This window comes from Dermacentor silvarum, chromosome 6 (assembly GCF_013339745.2).
Source record: "Dermacentor silvarum isolate Dsil-2018 chromosome 6, BIME_Dsil_1.4, whole genome shotgun sequence".
Taxonomy (NCBI): Eukaryota; Metazoa; Arthropoda; class Arachnida; order Ixodida; family Ixodidae; genus Dermacentor; species Dermacentor silvarum.
Genome location: NC_051159.1, coordinates 46,464,274 through 46,485,815, shown reverse-complemented (window position 1 = coordinate 46,485,815; position 21,542 = coordinate 46,464,274). Strand labels below are relative to the sequence as shown.

The following is a 21,542-nucleotide window of genomic DNA, read 5'->3' as shown; positions in this document are numbered from 1 at the left end:
TGTGAGCTCGGTTAGTTAGCTGGGACACCCTATATATGACGAAGCAAAACAGCTTGTTATACAGCCGTCGCGTATGCTAGAGTTTATGAGAGAAAAAAAAAGAACGTTTCTAGGTCGACAGGGCCTCGAATACCTGTCGCGATTTCGTAAACACAAAGTGCAGAAAGAGAACTTGGATCAAACTGAGTGCCTGGCACGGTAGGCGAAAACACGTTCCGAGCTGTATCTCGGGCGACGGCTTGTTTTGCATTGCTTCAGAGCTTCGTGACCTCGCAGTTGGGCAAACATGAAGCGAACGAAGCGCGTTGTTTACTTCTTTTTTTCTGGTCCGTCTGTTTTATGCACGAGGCGCATTCACACTTATCGACGGATGTTTTATTGAATATACAGTGAGACCGGAAGAGCGTGTCTCTAGCTTGCTACTCATCAATGCGTGCCTTACTGCGTGCAATGCTACCATAGTAAACCATGATCATTTCAAGAATTCTTTAGCTGATATTGTATAACGCAGCCACATATACTGTATACCACTTCAGCTCATCCTCATCATCATTTATTATACCCCTAAAGGTCCATTCGGGTATTACATACATACATACATACATACATACACACACACACACACACACACACACACACACACACACACACACACACACACACACACACACACACATATATATATATATATATATATATATATATATATATATATATATAGCGGGGTGGGAGGGGACAACGTTCTAAAAATGGTACATACATCAATGAGTTGTCACAAAAATGAAACATTGATAATAAAGCTCAGACACAGTAAATCGTTCAAGTAACAATATATATATATATATATATATATATATATATATATATATAAACCATGGCTCTTTAGTGCATCAGGCCTGACGGTATACTGAATAAATAAATAAATAAATAAATAAATAAATAAATAAATAAATAAATATAAGGGAATTGCTGAGATGTAGATAGCAGGTCACGATGCAATTGTGAAGTGAAGTGTATAACACAGCGTCCAATAAGCGTCATGTGCACTGTACGTGCCCTACATTCCGGAGCAATTCGCGTTCCCTGACACGTAATTGGGATAATAGTTCTCTCTATGGAAGTACGCACTCAGAAGAGCACGACATAGCGTATAGAATAACTAAATACGTACGGGAGAAAACACAGCAAGTTTCCCAACGCCATGCGGTCAAGTGAAGCTGCGTTTTGTGCCAGGAAAATCATGTGGCTCGCTTTGAATGTTTGTTTTGACTACAACGAGGCCCAACTGGGAACGTTGAAACGTGAGCCCTGTGTGGACGAAGCCTTTGTGCACTGTAAAAATGCAACGCATGGTCAAAGCTCACCTCTGTACTACAGCCATGTGAATTTCTAGTTGCCTTAATTGATGCATTCTAGTTAGGGGTGTGCGAATGTTCGAAATTTCGAATACAAATCGAATTGTCCCTGCCATCGTACGTCCGTGCGATCGAATTCGTATGCGATCCGATAATTCACTATTCGAAGTTGTGAAATATTCATTTCTTTCGCCTACATAAGGTGACAGGAGCACTTGTTGGGGTCTCGAGGGATGGAGAATAATATCAGCGAGGACTGTTCCGAATGACTGTAGCAGGACAACTGTGGTTGCTGCGTGCAGGCACCAGCTCCCGAGCAACCGCACGGGGTTGATAAGCTCTGCTCAATGCTTTCCAGACGTTCAATAATATTGGCTTACTTTTAGGCAGCTTACATACGAATTTGTTGCCTCAATATATTATACTGTCAGTATTACCATGTTTGCATTCCTTTAAAGCGATCGATGGGCTACGCTGCCATATCGCACTTGTACACATTAACGAGCGCAACGTCTGTGTTCTGATACTCGCCGTAAAGGGCCAAATAGAGACCTAAGCGGGCAGCGGTCCTTCTGAAATAACGCTCCAATTCTACGAAGCAGGCAAAAGAACCGGCTTCGCGGAAGCCGGTTCTTTTGCCTTCTTCGCGGAGACAGCATCGAAGTAAAAAAAAAATACTATGCAGGCTACTTAGTTGTTCAAGCTAATGGCCTCTTAGAAGGAGGCTTCTATCTTGGAAACTCGACGGGAAGGTCGTCTGCTCACAGGAAAACGTACTCACGTTTCCTCGCGCACTTACTGTAAGCGATGTTGTGTGTTTAAGAGGTTCGCACACCAAAATGTTAATGTACAGCAATAATATGTGCGCGTCTTAGCTTTTCTTGTCGACGCGAGGTGGTGTCACTGTCGCAGAGACGTCTTCCAGATGGTTCTAGATGCGTTCGATTACTTGGGTTCGAAGCTGTCTGCGTAGCTGTCAACGTATAGACTGCCTATAGTGCTGGCCAGAATGAGAGCACTCCCAGTATTGTACGTGCATCTGGGGACGTGATGTTCCTTTGCATCGTTACTACCAGCGACGTAGTGCTACCGATTACCTAAAGCACTCGTTCGTTTCTCATTTACAAGCTCCTAAATTGTCCGGACTACCAACTCAGGATAGTATGACATACATGTGTCATATATCATATATAAGGCTTACATTTTTTTATCCAAGAAACGGCCACGCAAGCTTCGGTTTTAACTTTATTTACAAGTGAGAAACTATTCGATGTACGATTCGATATTCGTATGACGTTGTTCTCGAATATTCGTATTGAATTCTAATGTGGAATCTCACTATTCAATCAATAGTGAGATCTTGAATAGCGAGAGCTTTGTATGCTGAACTCTGGAATTAACAAATCAAAATTGCGCGAAAGTCACGGAACAGCGGAAAACACATCACTCTGGTAATCTTACAAAAGGACGATCATCTAAATACTTCTTGACGTCCACACATGCTGCTTGGGCGCATGCTCTAACTGAACCGGCAGGCTCCGTTCTGCCGTTCTTTTGCTCATCGTCTGCGTTTATTCTTCAGCGCCAGGGAAGCGTTAACTAAGTGTCCTGCCAAAGCTCAGACTCCTAATTTTGCGCGACCAGCAGCTGCAAGAACATTATTGTCCCTTCATCATTGCACTTCTTTTTTGTACTTTATAATTCGCCACTCTTCTGTGTATTCTCTGCTGATAATATTTATTTAAATACTTACCGATTATTGCTGATTAAGAAGTCTTGTTATTTCATAATTCGTCATTGTTTTAATACTACTGATAGTACCAGGAAACCGGGGACCGACGCAGCGCAAAAAAGGAAGACACTACACTGGACGAGCGCTGTCCAGTGTACTCGTTCGTTTTTTTTTTTATTATTGATATAATATAAGGAGATGTTGACGCGCAAATCAGGCGTCGTCTACTCCTTTGCTCTTGAATGGGTCTAACCTACAACATACAGGGTTCAAGATTGCATGTCAAACAGACTTTCTTGCAAGCACTAGAACATAAAAACATACTTGTCAAGCAACGTTTTCACAGTAACTCTACAATGTAAAAAAATTGCGTCGTATACATACAATAAAGAAGTTAATAACTCCACGGCACTACAGAAGAAAGTCTCAAAAATACAAATAATATTGTCACCTAACAATACAGTCTCTAGTCAGCGGACAGTGCATATATCGTGCAAATGCATTATTACATGTAGTCAGAACAGAATAATCAACGTAACATAATCCACAGACATATACACATATATAGCGACGTTGAAATAAAAGGAACATTATAAGCGTTAATAACGGCCAACAACGCCGCCGTCCTTTGAGAAACATTTTTAACGCTTTTAAAGCGCTCTTCTGCAAGGCCGTTGTTGACCAAGGGCTCAAAAGTTTCCTCAAACTGAAAAGTGTGCAGTCTAATATCATTAGAGTTATTTAAGTCGGCGTCTTGGTGTGTCGTGATGTGGGCAATCTAGAAGAAGGTGATATATATCTTCATCTACAAATCCACAACCACATTCGGGGGTTTCCGCACGGCCAATTCCATGTAAGAAATGTTTTGTGTAGCCAGTGCCTAGCCTTAATCGATAAATAAGTCTTTTCATATTTCTATCTAATGACAATGGAAATTTGAATTCAATGAGCGGATCGATATGGTACAAATCAGAGCTCTTGGAATTCTTGTTAAACCACGTATTTCTACACATTTTAAAGGACGTTGCCCTTATAATGCAGCGCAATTCATTTTTTTTATGTTGGGAGCGAAACCGCATCATCTTTGAGGTGTGCTTGTCATGCTTCTTCACCAGCTACTGTGTTGCCAGGAATGTTGCAATGTCCAGGTATCCACTGGGATGTTATTTCATGCTTCGCTTGGCTTACCTTTGTGAGGTCTTTAAGTGTTTCATATATTATACTATCAGTGTTCCTGTCTTTTTGCCCTGCGTTTTCCCCAGTAAACTTGACCATTTTCGCGGAGCAGTTTGTTCTAGAGAAACGAGATGGCATTTGCGGCAGCGCGCTGTACGTCGCCTCATCGACCGCGCATGACTATGAAACCATTACCGCTTCTACCTTGCTTCTGTGTGATCAGCTGTCGGAAATGCAGCTGAGTTTTCACTAATGCACTGGGATTTAATCATGCTGGATTGAAGCATGTCGTTTGAAGATGCGTGCAGTAGTTGGTAGCAAAAATAGTGACTAGAATATTAAGGAATGTAATGAATATGTGTGGCCAAGTTCACGGACCGCTGCTGCAACTGTCCTTACCTGTTTCCGGTACTTCGAGATTTACGGATTTCCTCGAGGATACGGAAATTGGCTCATCCGCCAGCGTTGTATCGCTAACCTTCAAAGAAAGGGCTTCAGCCCGGTACCTCGGTAAGAGTGAGTACCGCTCGTTAAACAATTTTAAAAGCAGTACTGCCACTTCCTGTTATAGTACGTTTCGCGCACAGTATCTACGTACGTCTACCCCAAATGACACGTAAACTTACGCCCACTCTTTCGCCAACATGTCAAGAATAAGTTAGTGGGCTCACACTTGAATATCTGTGCCCTATATACGCACATTAAGTGACGGTACTACATCGATAGCGCTCTATTGGTCGAAACTGAATGTTTCGTGACGGTCCACAAGTGTAAGCGAGTTACTAGCCATAATACGTCTTTGATACAAGTTATTACAATCTACAGAACAGCTAGGTTTCAACACTTCTGTGCAGCAAGAACAAAACTAACGGAACTGAGCACACCCGCGAGCGATTAGGCAGAAAATAATCAGATATGACTGCACCGGGGAACTTTACTGAGTCAGAAACATGACAAGCCGCTGCTTCAAAATATTTGCCAAATAAATAATGAAGATCAAAACACGCTAATCCTGATTCAATTCATGAGTGGAAATTTTCGATAGCTTGGAATACATATTTAGCCAGCTCCGGCTGATTAATCAGCTCCGAAAGCGCTTTTGCATGTTCTATGAAGCTGTGGCCAAAACTTCACGTCGTCCAACCAGTCATTGTCTTCAATATCTCCCGAAACCGAGATTTGCTAAGCCGCACCGGTGTCATACACATCCATTGTACACATGGAGGCAACGTAGGCAGGCAGTTCAGGCAAGCAAGGGACGCGTCACCACGTGATCAAACATTGCAGCGCCCACGGGAACGCCGCGAAAATAGTCAATATAAACGCACTAGCCAAAATAAACGCCTTGCTAGAGTACCAGGAACCACCAGGAAAAGAAGCAAGATAAGAACTCTTGAGCGTAAGGACACTTGTCGTGTGTTGCTTGTTTTATATTAACTTCGTGTGCCGCCGTGTCTGCCCCTGCGCAACGGCGGGATGGAGCTATACACTAACTGGGCGCTTTTCAAGCTCCGCTTACTTTCACTTCAAGCAACGTACTACTGAAACACAGATGCAGAAACAGTGACATAAAAATAAATAAAGAGTCGGACTTTTTATTGGGTGACTGCAATCGTTTTTATGTGTGCTTCCTTTTTAGTTAAAAAAAACAGTATGTGCCCTTACACGCAATTAAGGCCTCAAACTCGGAATCTCAGCCTCCTGCATAACATTCCATCACCGCTGCCCTTTAACGGGGTGGATAAGTCGCGTTTCTCGCAGCTGGGTCGACACCCGCAAGCACTTGAATCGTTAATAGGAGGGTGGGAGGGCAAGGGAAGAAAAAAAGCACAAATGTCACCACTACCCGGAGGTACGAGACGCGGATGACTCTCTTAATAGATTGTCATTCAGCCAACGCTCTGTCTGTCCACCGATACACGAACCATCTCAAGTCACTCGAATGCAGCAGATGACTCAGGTCGTACACGGCACAAACCACTTGGCGCGCAAGGTTGTGCACTGCATATGCATTCCTGTGGTTGCGTCGACTGATTCTTCTGCGTGAACTGTACGGTTTGTAATGTGGGGAGACCACCGCACGCGCGCCATTTATATAATGTGCCATGCGGTGGTGCGGTGTGGTGGTGGTACAGTGCGGTTCGGTACGGTGTGTACGCACCGCACTGCCCCATACATTGCGCAAGCGACGTTTTCAGGTTGTGCGAGGTAGCCCCTTCAGTCACTGATCAATTCTGTCCATTGAAAATTCAATTTGACGACACTTCTCTCCTCTTCAGAATGGTGAAAAGCGTATACAGCTACACAACGGACTGATAATTTTCGATGGATCAGTGAGTTTCATCAAATTTGCAGATTGCAAGGTTTCGAGAACAGTCTGTACAGGAATGTCAGATGTTATAACGCCAACTATCTTAGATATCTAGCGTACTTGAGAACGCACCTCTGCAACCACTTGAAAAAAAATGTGTCTGATTGTGTAAAACAATTAAAACAAGTGATCCAAGCACCTGACAACTTACTGACACGTGGAGTAAACACGCAGCTACCGATTTTGTTGCAATTATCTAATAATTATTATAGAAACACACGATTGCTTAATAGGTGTGATCAAGTCAAAGCATCGACAAAGGCGGTACAGGTGTACCTTCGAACAAGTACGTCACCACTCTAGTCGTCAGAGTTGCACAGTTCTCATTACATGGCTCGCGCTAAGAATAACATGGCGAAACCATCCTCGCTGTCGTCTGCGCTTCATACGCCATGCGCTGTTCGCCTGCGTCAGTGTTGTTATATTGCAGACCGTGCAGACATTTGAACTACTGGGACACCTCACTCTTCTCGTACGGCTACATAACCTATTTACATATTTTCTTAGATAAGTGATGACCTAGTGAGGACCAATGCTAATGTTTCTGCGCCGAACACATCTGTTACATCTACCTCCGGCGCACGCCCCTACATGTAGATTAGCTTTGATGCTCTTCCTCCCACCTTTCGAAACACATTTCCCCCACCCCCGTACAATGCTGCAAACCGGACACTCGCTTCTGGTTGCCGCCGTGCCCACCATACGCTCTTTCTCTCTCTAATTACCGTCGTGTTCTTGCACGTGTCGTGCAATACACCCTCCCCGCTGCCGCTTTGTGCAACGCTCACCGGATGTCTATTACAGAACTAACCCGGTAATGCCCAAACATAGTTCCACATCAAATAAAATTGGAACGAATTATTCACCTTTATTTTTGGCCATGGAAAGTAGTCTACATTTCTACAAAAAATGAAATGTTATTTGATTATTGCTTTAGTTGGTGTAGGAGATAACTATATAGTAATTTATTTGCTGAATTTCCTCAGCTGAATCTTCACTCCATCGTAACAAAAATGCGACTATGGGCTCACCGTTAGGCTTCCCAAGCTAAAATAAGATTTTGGGGCATCAAGCTATAAGATATGTGATATGAAGGGCATTACGAAATTCAAGAACCGATCTGATGTGCAGACGCTTCTTCTTCAATAATGATAGTTATTTAATTATTGTTAATAAGGGTTTTTTCAGTCGTAAGAACGTTGCGTCCTTATATGTTCCCGCTTAAATTCTTAATTTCTGGGCATTTTCCCAATGAATACATACTTATCTGTCCAGCTTGCAGTAGCTTTATAATTTATCGGTTGAGCCTACATAGAAGTAATTTTTGTCAGTTTTTTATTTCTTCTAGACAGCACATACAAACAATGTCGCGCATAAGTCCCTGTGTAGATTCCTCTGCCAGTGGTGTTCCGTATCATCATCATCATCATCATCATCATCATCACCAGCCTATATTAATGTCTAAAGAATGGTGCAGTGCCTCCCCACCACCCTTCCACTTTCATTTTTGCGGAACGGAAAATTCTACGGAAACATAATTTAATGTATGCTAAAATACAAGTCACGTCATATTTTTTATTAACCAATGTTTAAAAAATCACTCGTGGTGTGTGACAGAATTCTACTTCTTGAGCTGGATTACTCTGAGAGGCGAACAACATTTGTGCGAGCAATCAAAAGCAACATTCGATAAAAAAGATGTTGCGCTAATTTACTTTTAAACTAGGTAATTACATTACGGTACATATCGCAATTTAAGGATTGTAGCTGGGGACTTCGAAGGTCATATCCACTTGGAACCAATTCTGAGGTGGAGACAAGCTTTCAGATATGCGTTTCCAATGCTTGCGACAAAATTCTTTGGTATTCCAGGAATTTTTAGCTTCAACGCACAAGAAGGCATTTTGTTAAAAAAAGGAAGTGGAACAGCAGTGTATTTATACCGCAGATTTGTGAGAGCTTATCTGAGAAACTGGTGCTAGTTTCAAAATTTGTTCCAAGTGGATGTACCTTGTGAGATCATTGGCTTCAATCCGTTTATTTCAATACGCGTGCTAATGTAATTAGTTAAAAGCTTATTCGTATTATTTTTAATTTGCGAATTATGCATTTTGATTTCCCATGTATGTAACTTCCACCTCATTGAGTAATCCAGCTCCGTCAGTAGGTATGTGCTGTATGCCACAGGCGATCATTGAAAATCCTGTCACGATTAAAAAAATAAAGCACCCAGTATAATAAGAATAATCATCGGCCTATGTTTATCTTCATTACAGGCCGAAGGCCTCTCCCTGCGATCTCCAATTGCTCCTGTCTTGCGCTAGCTGATTCCAACTTGAGCCTACAAATTTCCTAACTTCATCACCCCACCTAGTTTTCTGACGTCCTCGACTGTGCTTCCCTTCTCTTGGTACCCATTTTGTAACTCTAATGGTCCACCGGTTATCCATCCTGTTTGCCCTTTATTTTATAATTGCTTATCACACTTATACATTGTAACACTCTAAAATGTTGTGCAATGTGTATTTTATCCACCGCTTAATTATTATTATTATTATTATTATAGTAGTAGTAGTAGTAGTAGTAGTAGTATATAAGAGATTTTAACACATCAGCAGACATACTGCTTTTTATGATTAGTGGTTTTATAAACACCGCATCAAATCCAGAGACATTAAAAACCACAATTGTTAAGCCGCTGCATAAAACGGGGAAAAAAGATGATGTGGAAAATTATAGGCCTATCTCCATTTTGCCTATACTCTCCCAAATACTGGAAAAGTTTCTGTTTGATTGTATGACTTCCTTCTTAAAGAAATTTTCTGTACTGACACCAAGACAGTTCGGATTTATTGCTGAGCGAAGTACGATAACACTGTTTGAAGAGTTTACCGATGATTTATGCTCTGCTCTAGATAAGAACCTGTATAGTTGTGCTTTGTTTTTGGATTTAGCAAAAGCGTTTGAAACTGTTAACCATGACATTTTATTGGAAAAGTTGTTTCGTTTGGGTTTCAGGGGACCCTTTTTTGATCTTCTCTATAATTATCTGCATGACAGGTCACAGGTGGTCATGGGTAGTAAAGAAATTGTTAGCAAGGGGAAATATATTACAGCTGGTGTTCCCCAAGGATCCGTGTTGTCACCACTGTTATTCTATTTATTTATGAACGACTTTCCCTTGATAATCAGAAAAGCGACGGTGTATCAATATGCAGATGATACGGTTCTACTAACACGCCACATACCTTATGAGGAAGCTATTAACACTCTACAGAATGCAGTTCATAAGGTCATGCAATGGTTTGAAGAAAATTGTGTATTTATCAATGCTAAGAAAAGCAAACTCATGTGCTTTCGAAGTCTATTAAAAACTCAAAACATAAACTTACCAACATTTTTACATGAGGAACAATGCGATTCATGTAAATGCACTGCTATATAATATGTGGAGACACTCAAATATCATGTAGCATTTTTATGTGGTAAACCAGGGAGTGTTGCATATCTACTCTTTAACATCAAGGGTTTAGTACCTGTACCAATCAAGAAAATGACAGTTCACGCACTAACATTCAGTATGCTGAGGTATGGCATAACAATTTTCGCCTTTTGTACAGAGAGCTGGAAAAATCGGATTGATAAATTACTAAAAACATATTAAAATGTGGCTTATGGTACTGCACTACATTCCAATAATATATTTCATGAATTGGGATTTTGCACTTTCTAGGAGTTGTTTATCAGGACGGTTATTATTCGACATAATTGGAGTCATGAATTTAAAGAGGCATACGTTGCTCCTCGATTGTTGAGACAACAAAAAACGTTTTAGAGTACCTTATTCTGCTACTAAGTATGGAGAATCGAGAAGAATAGTATACATCCAAAAATATTTAATGATTTGTTTGATGAATTCTTTTCTGCAACTTCAAAAAAAAAAAACTGTTGAAGAAATTATGGACGAAATGTAGAATTATTGTTTCCATTCGTTTTTTCAATTATTTATGCTTTTGTATCTTTCTTTGCGATGTCATTGTCTGTTAACATGGAATTACTACCAACTATTTGTCTGAAAGATCTTAAAAAAATGAGTTAATATGTAAATATGTAACCACATCGCTGTACCGACTCTGCCGGGCCTATGGTCACACAAGTCCTCATGGACTTAGACAGGCCCGTTTCTTTGTATTGCTATTGCATGTGTATCAATAAATTATTATTATTATTATTATTATTATTATTATTATTATTATTATTATTATTATTATTATTATTATTATTATTACTAGTGCTACTACTACTACGCCTTCAACCGCCTCAGCTATTCTACTTTATGGCCAATGTCTTGCTCGTTCAAGCCGCTTCATCGCAGGCTACACGTCAGTATGGTCTTGTGCGAGGAGCAGCAAAAAGAGGAGACAGTGAAAGATTGGCCTAAAAGAGAGTGACGTATAAGTGACGCAGTAGACGTACTCGTGTTCTACCAAAATATTCGAGGCATATGCACTAAAGTGAATCACTTTTTTAATATTGTTTCTTCAGCCCATTCCGTAAGAGTTTTAAGTGAAAACTGGTTTTTACCGGAAGTAGCATCTGCTTTGTACTTTCCTCCGTATTATAACGTATTTCGTAGGTACCCACATTATTCCTCCAGGAAGCAGAAAGGTGGTGGCATCCTTATCGTTCTTGATAGCGCGATAGAGCGTGTCCATCGCTTGGATCTTGAGTGCGATCATGACGCTGTTTGGATAGACATGCGCTGTTCAGGTAGTGAACGGCTGTTGCCTAATGCATTCTATGTAGCACCTGACGTAACTCCTGCAGGGTTTGATTTTATCCTGGCATCATTTGAAACCATTATAATTTCTCATTATAACCACAAACTGTTAATTTTTGGTGAATTTATTTTATACCCGGAATTTCATAGATTAATGAAATTGTCTGCCAGAATTCCTTTTACATTTCTCAAAAAGTCAACTCCTTACTTGGCTTTATCTCATTTAATTCCATGCAACAGCTTACTTCACTGAAAACTGCTGCGGCAGCGTTGTAGATCTCTGTCTTTCGAATCTTGATACTGTTTCCGTCATGCGTAGCAACATTCATCTGGTTACGCCCGATAATGTCCACCATCCGTTAATTGTTTCTTTGTCTCTGGTAGCACAAAAACGCAACATTCGTTCCCAAAACGACACAAAGCGCAGCTTCAACATTTCTTTTGGAGACTACGTTGGCTTGTATCATTATCTTGAAAATGCTGACTGGTACGTTCGTATATGGATGGGACAGCTGGTGCTGATGAAAAGGTTACTTTGCTTGCGAAATTCATTGAAAATGGCATGCCCATATTGCTATCTACAAAACCTCTAAAAACGTCAAAGTTCCCTCATTGTCTTTCTAAAGAACTAAAAACGGCAATAAATCTGAAAAGCCGCGCACACAGCAAAGCGGGGCAAACAATTCTATAGATAAGCCAACACTCGAATTTAGGCTCGGTAGCTGTCTCTGCAAATTTTATTATAACAATGAACACTACAACCACATTAGGCGTGTTGAAGATGCCATGGCACGTAATTGAGAATATATCTAGAGCTATGTGCACTCTCACTCTTCTAAGAGAGTGAGAGTGCACCGAATATGTATGAATTGTTGAGGTAAATGGCGATGTTGTCTCGAACACTTCTGATAGCCATTGCGCAACATTTCTGTTCTGTATTTGGTCTAAACGATCCTTCTTTACCTCAAGTAACCTTCCTTCTCATTCTGGAAGGGTGTGTACGCTATCACTCAATTAAGACCTTGTTTTCAAATATTCATCATTCATCATCATCATCATCATCAGCCTGTATTTTATGTCCACTGCAGGACGAAGGCCTCTCCCTGCGATCTCCAATTACCCCTGTCTTGCGCTAGCGTATTCCAACTTGTGCCTGCAAATTTCCTAACTTCATCATCCCATCTGGTTTTCTGCCGACCTCGACTGCACTTCCCTTGTCTTGGTATCCATTCTGTAACCCTAATGGTCCACCGGTTATCCATCCTACGCATTACATGGCCTGCCCAGCTCCATTTCTTCCGCTTAATGTCAACTAGAATATCGGCTATCCCCGTTTGTTCTCTGATCCACACCGCTCTCTTCCTGTCTCTTAACGTTAGTCCTAAGATTTTTCGTTCCATCGCTCTTTTTCAAATCGTTCCATCGTTCCATCGTTTTCAAATATGAAGCTCCTTAAACCTTCCCTGTCTTGTGCCGCTGATAGTTTCCCTCCCACACTGCTTAAGACGTACGGAAGCGTACTTGTCATTTTCCTCACAAGCATCTTCAACAGTTTCCTAAAGTCTAGTACGTTTTCGAGCGCTTCGAAGGCAGCACGGGTAGTGCCCGTACACAAATCGGATGCTAAGAGTTCAGTTACTAACTAAAAGCATATAATCTATCCTCTGCGCTGCGTCAAAAGTGTGTGAACCTGTATTGCATTACCTGCTTTCTGTTGGTGCTAAGAAAATATAATATACGAACAGCATGGTTTTGTATCAGGGTGCTCCAAAACAACGAACTTGGACACATTAATGACCCATGCTTCCAGTGTGGTACATAGTAGGGGCAAATTAGACGCTCTTTACTTTGACCTAAGTAAAGCATTTGATGTAGTTTGCCATGAGCTCCGCATTACAAAGCTCAGGCAAATAGACATACCTTCTTCATCACTGCCCTTGTGTCAAATTACTTAAGCAATACATCGTCCTTTGTTGGCATTATTAAACAGAATTCTGTTGGTTACGAGGTCACAAACGGAGTTCCTCAAGGATCTATTCTTGGCCCTCTTCCTACTGGTCATAAATGACATTTAATCAGCGATTCAACACTCTTCATTTATTCTAAATGCTGATGACTTAAAGCTGTGTAAGACTCTCAACAGTGTTCAAGACTGCGTTAACCTCCAAACATACATTTTTTTCACCCTCAAACTGATGCAGAAACAATGAGCTACTCTTAAATGCTTCTAAAACAATAGTACTTATGAAGTTATACGCGGAAAACACACCATGTGCAATTTTCATACACCCTTCGGGATGCTCTGCTGCCCAGGGTCGATGAAATGAAAGAAAGATCTTAGTGTGTACTTCGACAAGATGCTAAGCTTCTCTTCACAGGCTCAATAAGCACAACAATGTGCCTTTCGTGCTCTTGGCATTGTTTGTCGCACATTGCGTGGCTTCCACTCGCCTGTTTTCTTAAACAGTATTCTGATGCGTACCTTTCACTATTATATAGTATGTCAGTTTGGGGACATAGCGTACAAATGTACTTCTTACCTCATTGAACGCGTCCAGAATAAATTTGTATCTATTTTCAAGCACCGCTTTTGCCATTGTGGCGACCATAGTCCAGCCCTCACAAATATGCCTCAACGCACACCTCTAAAATCAAGACGTATTATATCAGACCTTTTGTTCCTCTATATAGGATGGTCCATTGCATTATACATTATCCAAAGCTTCCTAGTCATGCGCAATTTCCCGCGCCGCAAAAGTATACCAGGCAACATTACGCACTTTTCTGCCCGGCCTTGTTGCATTATAGACTGTCCTATGGCTCGACTCCGAAAAAACATGTAATAAGTATTGTGCCTGTATTGACAACACATTTCAGAGTTCACTTCGTGTGTTTTGTCTACCACATGTCTTCTTTGTACAGTTTGCCTCTCACCTTATTTTTTAAGTGTACCATGCAGTACGAAGACTCCACAGCTGTTCCTGGGCACTATCATAAACACTAGATTAATCATTATTATTATTATTTGTTCTGTAAAAATAAATGTATATACACTTAAACGACCTGCAACCATGCAACAGGCATATAAATACAAACTGATGCAAATAAACGATATTGACAGGGTCGCGTCATAAATGTTTATGTTCCTTTTCAGGATTCTCCTTAGCATGTGGTACCTGTGTACAAAAGCGGCAGCAAGAATTCCCCAGAAAACTACCGTCCAATTTCATTAACGAGCATATGCTGCAAAATGCTCGAGCATATTATAGCGTCTCACATATACGAACACCTTGAATCAAATAATTTTTTCTTCACTAACCAGCATAGCTTTAGGATAGGTTTATCATGCGAGACAGAGTTACTAGAGTTTACCACTGACGTACATTCCCACATGGACCAAAACCTACAAACAGATTGCATCTTTCTCTACTTTTCCAAGGCTTTCGACCGTGTAGCCCACTGCCGCTTAATTTCCAGATTATCTGCTCTCAAATTAGACTCTTTAACGCTATCTTGGATCCGTAACTTCTTAACTAATCGTAAGCAATTTACAGTTGTGAACAATTTTGCTTCACCCCTCACCTATGTGAATTCCGGTGTACCACAGGGCAGTGTATTAGGACCATTTGCTTTTTCTAATTTACATCAACGACCTGCCTAATAAAATCTACTCCTGCACACGCATTTTCGCCGATGACTGTATAATATACCGACCAGTTACCAGCTTTGAGGATAACCTTATGCTTCAAGGCGACCTTCAACGCATTAGCGACTGGTGCAACGCCTGGCAAATGACACTTAACTCATCTAAATGCAAGGTAATGACTTTCACACGCAAACACTTTAACTCAAGCTTTTCTTATTATACAAATGAGGATCTAGTATCCGAAGCTTCACTGTACAAATATCTAGGCGTTCATCTCGCACCAAATCTTTCCTGGGCCTCTCATATAACAAACATATGCGCTAATGGTTCAAAAACACTAGGGTACATTCGCCGCAACCTACGAAATTCTCCATCTGACATCCGCAAATTAGCCTTCCTGACGTTCGTCCGTCCACAGCTTGAGTTCGTGTCCCCGATTTGGTCTCCTATACACGAGTACCTAATCTGCATATTAGAAGCCATCCAAAACCGAGCTAGTCGTTTCATTTCCCGCAATTACAATAGGAAGTCAAGCATAACTCGAATCAAACTTGACCTTTCGCTTCCTGTACTAAGTAGTCGTCGTGACGTGGCATTGCTGTCCTTGTTCCATAAATATGTTCATCATTTGAAGTCATCGTCTTTGCTGCTGGAACGTGCAAGTTGCGTATCACGACGACTGAATAATGATTTAAGTTTCACTCGCATCTACGGAAACACTGATGCATTTAATATGTCGGCTTTGCCACGAGCCATCCGCTTGTGGAATTCCCTCCCTGACAGCGCTGTGATGCAAACGGACAGAGATAAATTTAGGAAACTCCTGAACTTGCAGTTTATGTCCTAAAAATGTGTCATTCTGTATGCCATGCACTCTATTTCTATGTAACGTTACGCTGGCTATTGTTTCCTATTCATCCTTTAAAGTAAACTTTTCTTACGCAATGTTTGATTATATGCGTGAACAATGTGCTTGGTAAAATTTATCCGGTATTTTGTACACTACCTTGAACTGTTATTTCTGTTTGTCTAAGTATTGTTTGTATTGTTTTTTTTTCCTTTCATACTTTGAAATACACATTTTTGCATGATGTTCGATATGTGCGCGAGCAATATGCGTGATAACATTTGTCTGATGTTTTGTACGCTAACGCGTCTTTTTCATTTGTAACCCTGTTTTGCGACGATGATTTCTGCTCATTTTTGTGGTCCTCGAGTTTCGGAATTCACGTGTAAAACTGTCTTGCAGTGATGCCCCCTTACCCAATGCTCCTCATGGAGCCTGTAAGGTATTTTGAAATAAGTAAATAAATAATTAAGGACGATTAATAAGTCACATTTTTTGTGTATAAGTGGAAAAAACGTCCGCACAAATGTTGCTTTCTGCTTATCAAGGCAGTAGACATTAAAATCTCAGAATGCTAACAAACTCGGATAATCGGAGCAAGGGTTCTAGCGCTGACACATCCTGTCCTGGCCTTTTTTAACCTCACCTTACCCTATCATCTCACCGTGTCACCTCGCGCGTTACCCCACGGTTACACATTTAATGTCAGAACATGTGCATTTAATGTTATGTCACAAACCCTCGAACTTCTCTTTGACCGCGGCATTTGAGAAAATGGTGAATAGTTGGTGCGAAAACGTAGGCGCAAAAAAAAACGAAATAAAAAATTTTCTCCATCTCCCGCTAAAGGGAACCATGTGTGGATGCGAAGCGGCGGGGAGGTGGTAGCTTGAGCGGGAGATGGTTTCGCGGCAGCGCCCCGAGCGCTCATCGCAGTGCTGCACAGGAGAGAGAATGAGGCGCGCGCTCCGTCATTTTCATACCGCGGAACTACCGTGGCGCCCCCAGCGGAGTATGCAGCTGTCGCACCACCTGTTGTGCGCGCCACTCCGGATTCCTAGAGGAGAGAAAGAGGGGAGCGTAGGAGAGGAGAGAGAGGGGGATGGGACGCGCTGTGAGGGTGTGGGATCCGGGCGCCGCTCCGTACAGTATAGGATTCCTAGAGGAGAGAAAGGGGGGGAGCGTAGGAGAGGAGAGAGAGGGGGTGGGGACGCACATGCGCTGAGGGGGTGTGGGACGCCACGGGACGGACAAAGCCCCCGCCATAAGCTGCTTCGCATCTAAAACGGACACGCAAATGCGGGCTACCAACTGCGAGTCAAATAAAAGCGCCCACAACCTCTTTATAACGGCCTCGACCACATGAATTCGCTGCTTGCAAACACTGCACGAAAGACAGCAGAAGAAAAACAAGGCACGGTAACCGATATAAATAAAGCAAAATCTGGCCCCAAAATTAAAAAAGCATATCAAATCGACTTTTTGAGGGTTACATAAACCGAGCACTGATGTCGAAAAATGTTTCATTCTCTGCATGAAAACTGTCTCAGCAGTTTCTCTCCTGAACTTGCTCCTGTGCGACATCAACTCCTCAGTAACCATGAACAAGGAAGAAAAGGCGCACTTTCGGTGCCTATTAAGGAAATTATGCATCGAAACAAGCTCTAACATTTCCAGATGTTAAAGCGTTGAACTTCCAGACAGTTTGTGAATTAATGTACAGCCGCACAGTGCAGCCGTACAACACTATAAGGTAAATTCGCCTATACAAGTATAGACGGGAAATTAGAGTAGCAGGTTACCTGGGGGCCCATGCTGCGGAAATATGCAGCTTCATTTCTTTTTTCTTTTTTCAGATCTCGCTGTCTGATGTGAGAGAAAGAGAGTGAATAAACTTCTTCCAGAACAGCAGGCGAGCGAAGCGAGTGTGGGTAGCTCCTCCATTCTGCAATGTGTACCAGGAACCAGTGTGTACTAGGAGTGCACTAGGAGTGCAGCGGAGTTATAGCTGCCATCCTCACTATGCTTTGACCAACTCGAGCCGTACACTTCTGACGCCGACTGTAGTTCTATCCGTTGGACCGGATGTTCGTCCAGCGCTCGCTGTCTCTGTCCGTATATACCGATTCGTATTTCTTGATTATTGTCCCATTGTCATCTTGTGCGACGCCGAAGAATGAGCGGAGGGTGGCACAGCTGTAAGTCACAAAATTAACACTTTATTGAGCGAACTTGTGCACAGCTAATCACTTAACCCTCGGAGCACAAGGATTACGGCGAGCACAATCATCGGTCGTTATAATCCGATACACGGGTTCGACATACAGATGATTGGTCGTGCATTCCATCGTCATCGATGGTGCTCGCGCACGTTCTAGAATGCGCAACACTATCTATCCCCATTGAGCACGCAATCTGATTAGACAAAGGTTATTTCGCAATAAAATTGTCGACGACGTCTAGAAAGTTCCGATTGAAGGAAGCGCTTCTTACGCCGGGCGTAAACATTGTAACAGCGGTTAGACGGTGAAAAGCGGTGACCGGAAAAACAAGCAATTTATGTGCGTGTCGATGGGATACAATGTGTACGTCCGCTATCAATAGCGTTCTTCTCTGTGAACTTCAGGTTGTTTTCATATTGTATATTGTACTAGCGAGGAACGATAAATACTTCCTTAGGCAATCATTCGCCGATATCGGTGTCACCCTGCCAGTCGCGCCTTCGATAAGGAGCAATCAGCGACGACGAACGAGGAACTAAATTTGTACACACGTCGCACACCGAGCCATTATGTCAGCTAACCGAAGAAACACACCCAGCGCCGTCAGCCCAGGAAAAATTTGTGCACGCTGGCTGAGCTGCCACGGTATAGTGTAAGGCTGTAAGCCTCATTCATACCGCATCGTGACCGGACGAAGCTGACATAGAACATCACACTTTCTCGGGAGTGAATAACAGCGCCTACTAAACATCGGGAAAGCGAATAAACTGCGCACGCGCGTGTTTGCTCGGCGGGCACCCGGAAAATGATACACTCGTACCGCACGAAAGCGGAGGTGGGCAACAAGAAAAAAATGACGATATCTTTGCGGGCGACCGACCGGCCAATTCTGAGTCAACACACCACTCCGCAGCTCTGACCGAAACACAGCGAGAAGGCCCCGTGAGCGCGCGCTCGTCGAAGAAACAATAAAAACCGGTATACGGCGTGCTCGGCGTGCATAGGCTCGGCATTTCGGTTGCATTTTTTTCCTTTACGCCGTAGCGCAAGAGTAGTTCGTCCGCGGGAAAAACCCATTCGGGGGTGCGGGCCGCGTGCGTTGCACGCACCGATGCAAGCCTGGGTAAAAGGCCACCCCAGAACGGCAGCGGCCTTCGCCCCGCATAGTAGTGGCAGTCGCAAGGAGGGGCCTGCGTATATCTCGTGGGAGAGGAGGACGCTTCGACAACGCTGGTGCGTCCGCGCTCGTCAGGTGGTGTCGGTGTGTACCGAGTGGTCCTTCGACGTCGCGCTCCACCCGACTCCGTATAACGTCGGGTCAGATCTGTCCTCCGCATCTCGGCAGCGATCGTCGGACTCTTTCCGTCGCCGCGACTCGAACCGTAAGTGTGAACAGCTTACGATTTCGATAGAATCGACCGCGCGACAGGCTGATCTGGCTTTTAAAAGTGGAGCCTGGGTAGCGCGAACTTAAATGCCAATGATATTTCGTCTCTGTTTTTTGTGTGTGATTCGTGCTGCTTACTCGATGGTAAGGATCATCGCGAACTCGGCTGTGATTCGTATAGCCTGTAGCCCCAATTAGCGCCCTTTCGTGATCGATTCCACCGCAATTTATGAGAAAGATGGTGACCTTATCATTTGCCCAGGTTGTCTGAATAACATTTAAGAATCTTTATTTACACTTCCGTGGAGAGCGTTCGATTTGAAATGCGCTCTGCGGCCATTGTAACTGCGTTTGTCCATTCTCGTCTACTACGGTGACCATCAAAACAAGCTCAGTTCAGCCTGGAAAAGGCGTGAAACGACCACGGCGGATTCACGCTGCGTCGCGCGTGCGGCAGAAGCAAACAGACAGGACACTTCATTCTTTAGCAATTCGTGGCGGCAGCATTCATTTTCTTTTATTTTCTTTTGATGCATCGCTAACAGCCCCGATACACTTTAACGTCTCTTAAGGTAGCCATGTCCTGAAGCACGATACATTCCTAGCATTTGCCGCCGATCACTCAAATAAAAAAAAAAACAATTTAAAAATGCGTCGCAATGACAGCTGTGGCGAGGACGTATAAGCAGTCCTTGTTCTTGGAACAGCTTAGAGGAGGCAATTGCCCCTGCAGGAGAGGCTTCTCCGAGTGACGCCCGTCCTGCGAATGCTTCGCTTGAAACAACGCGTCCAGAGCTTTCATATGCCGCGCGCGCCGCCTTTGTTCTGGTCTACCGGGTTCAATGCACCGCAAGCCGCCGACGTACAGCCTGCAGCTTCTCTGTGCTCGTGTCACGTGCCTTTTTATTTTTTGTTTACCTTTGTTTTGTTTGCGTCGTCGAAGCGTCTATCACTGTGGGCGCAGAACGAACAGCTGCTCTCGGCACTTGGTATTTGGTATACACAAGTGCTCGGCGCACGAAGCACGCATAGCGCGCTCAGCGCTGCGTGCAGAACAGGCGACGGGAGCAGCGACTGCGCAGCAACAGCCGCCTAATGTGCGTTCGGTGAAAATCGCGCTTTCACTGGCGAGGTTGGACGTACCGATTCGCCAAAGAATATAACTGCCCTGCAAAGTTCAATGCCTCTACTCTGAAAATTTTGGCCGGACGGCTATGGGAGCCTGGACCGTACGTATTCTACAATTTCTAAATAGCGGCACCGCTACCGACGTCGTAAGTTTGCCAGAAATGTGCACCTGGTTGAAGGAAAAACAAAAAATAACAATCCTAGCGACCTGCGCAACTGCCAGCCACAAGGCCCCGTAGACAGTTGACAACTGCCAGTATCGCTTAGCTTCTTTCAGCACGGTCGTTGGTTTACGACTGCCTCGTCCGACGTTGCGCAGCCAGTGAGACGGGCACGAGTGCATTTGTTTCGCTCTCACGATTCTTTTTGATGGTAAATGCTGGTGTTTTGACTATCCTTTAGATTTCTTTCCCTAAAAAAGAATACAAACTTGGATTCCAGCGTTACACTCCTTACCGTTACCGCTCAATTATCTAACAAATGGATTTCACTTTTTTTGTCTCTATTCACCCGTTGAAGTATTTAGTTTTAAGACGGGAAGGGATCCTGCTTTCCAGTCTAAGCGTCACACGGCGTTGTACTCGTAATTCTCTCCTTCAGTCCTTCTGCAGTCAACCTAACATTCCGCGCCAACTTTTCTTTGCACTTGTCATAGGCAAGAGATTGTAAAGCGGACATTCATCCACACAGAATCAATGTTTTACCCGCCGAGTAAACACTCAGCACAGTTCTCCATTGGTTTCTTTCCAATCATTACCAAGGTCTATCTTTTCCAAACGCTGTATACGTAGGCCTCAAGGTCGTCCCTTTTGTCGTCAGATGGAGCCATCAATTATGATTCTGTGGCGGATTCTCTGCACTAGCGGTGAATTTTGCCCCGAAATAAATTGGGGAGGGG

General features: G+C 43.1%; 1 protein-coding gene across 4 annotated transcripts in view; it reads left to right on the top strand.

The window, feature by feature from the left end:
• LOC119455472 (sodium-dependent phosphate transport protein 2B) overlaps positions 1-21,542 on the top strand; it is a 162,834-nt gene that overhangs the window by 40,036 nt on the left and 101,256 nt on the right. Inside the window, exon 1 of one of the 4 annotated variants that reach the window (XM_049668804.1) lies at positions 19,365-19,511. The exons of 1 other annotated variant lie outside the window; for it this stretch is intronic. The gene's annotated coding sequence lies outside the window, so the exon portion shown is untranslated. Of the gene's footprint in view, positions 1-19,364; positions 19,512-20,445; positions 20,746-21,542 lie in introns of those variants that run through there. 2 more of the 4 variants (XM_037716881.2, XM_037716882.2) reach the window with 2 other exon arrangements.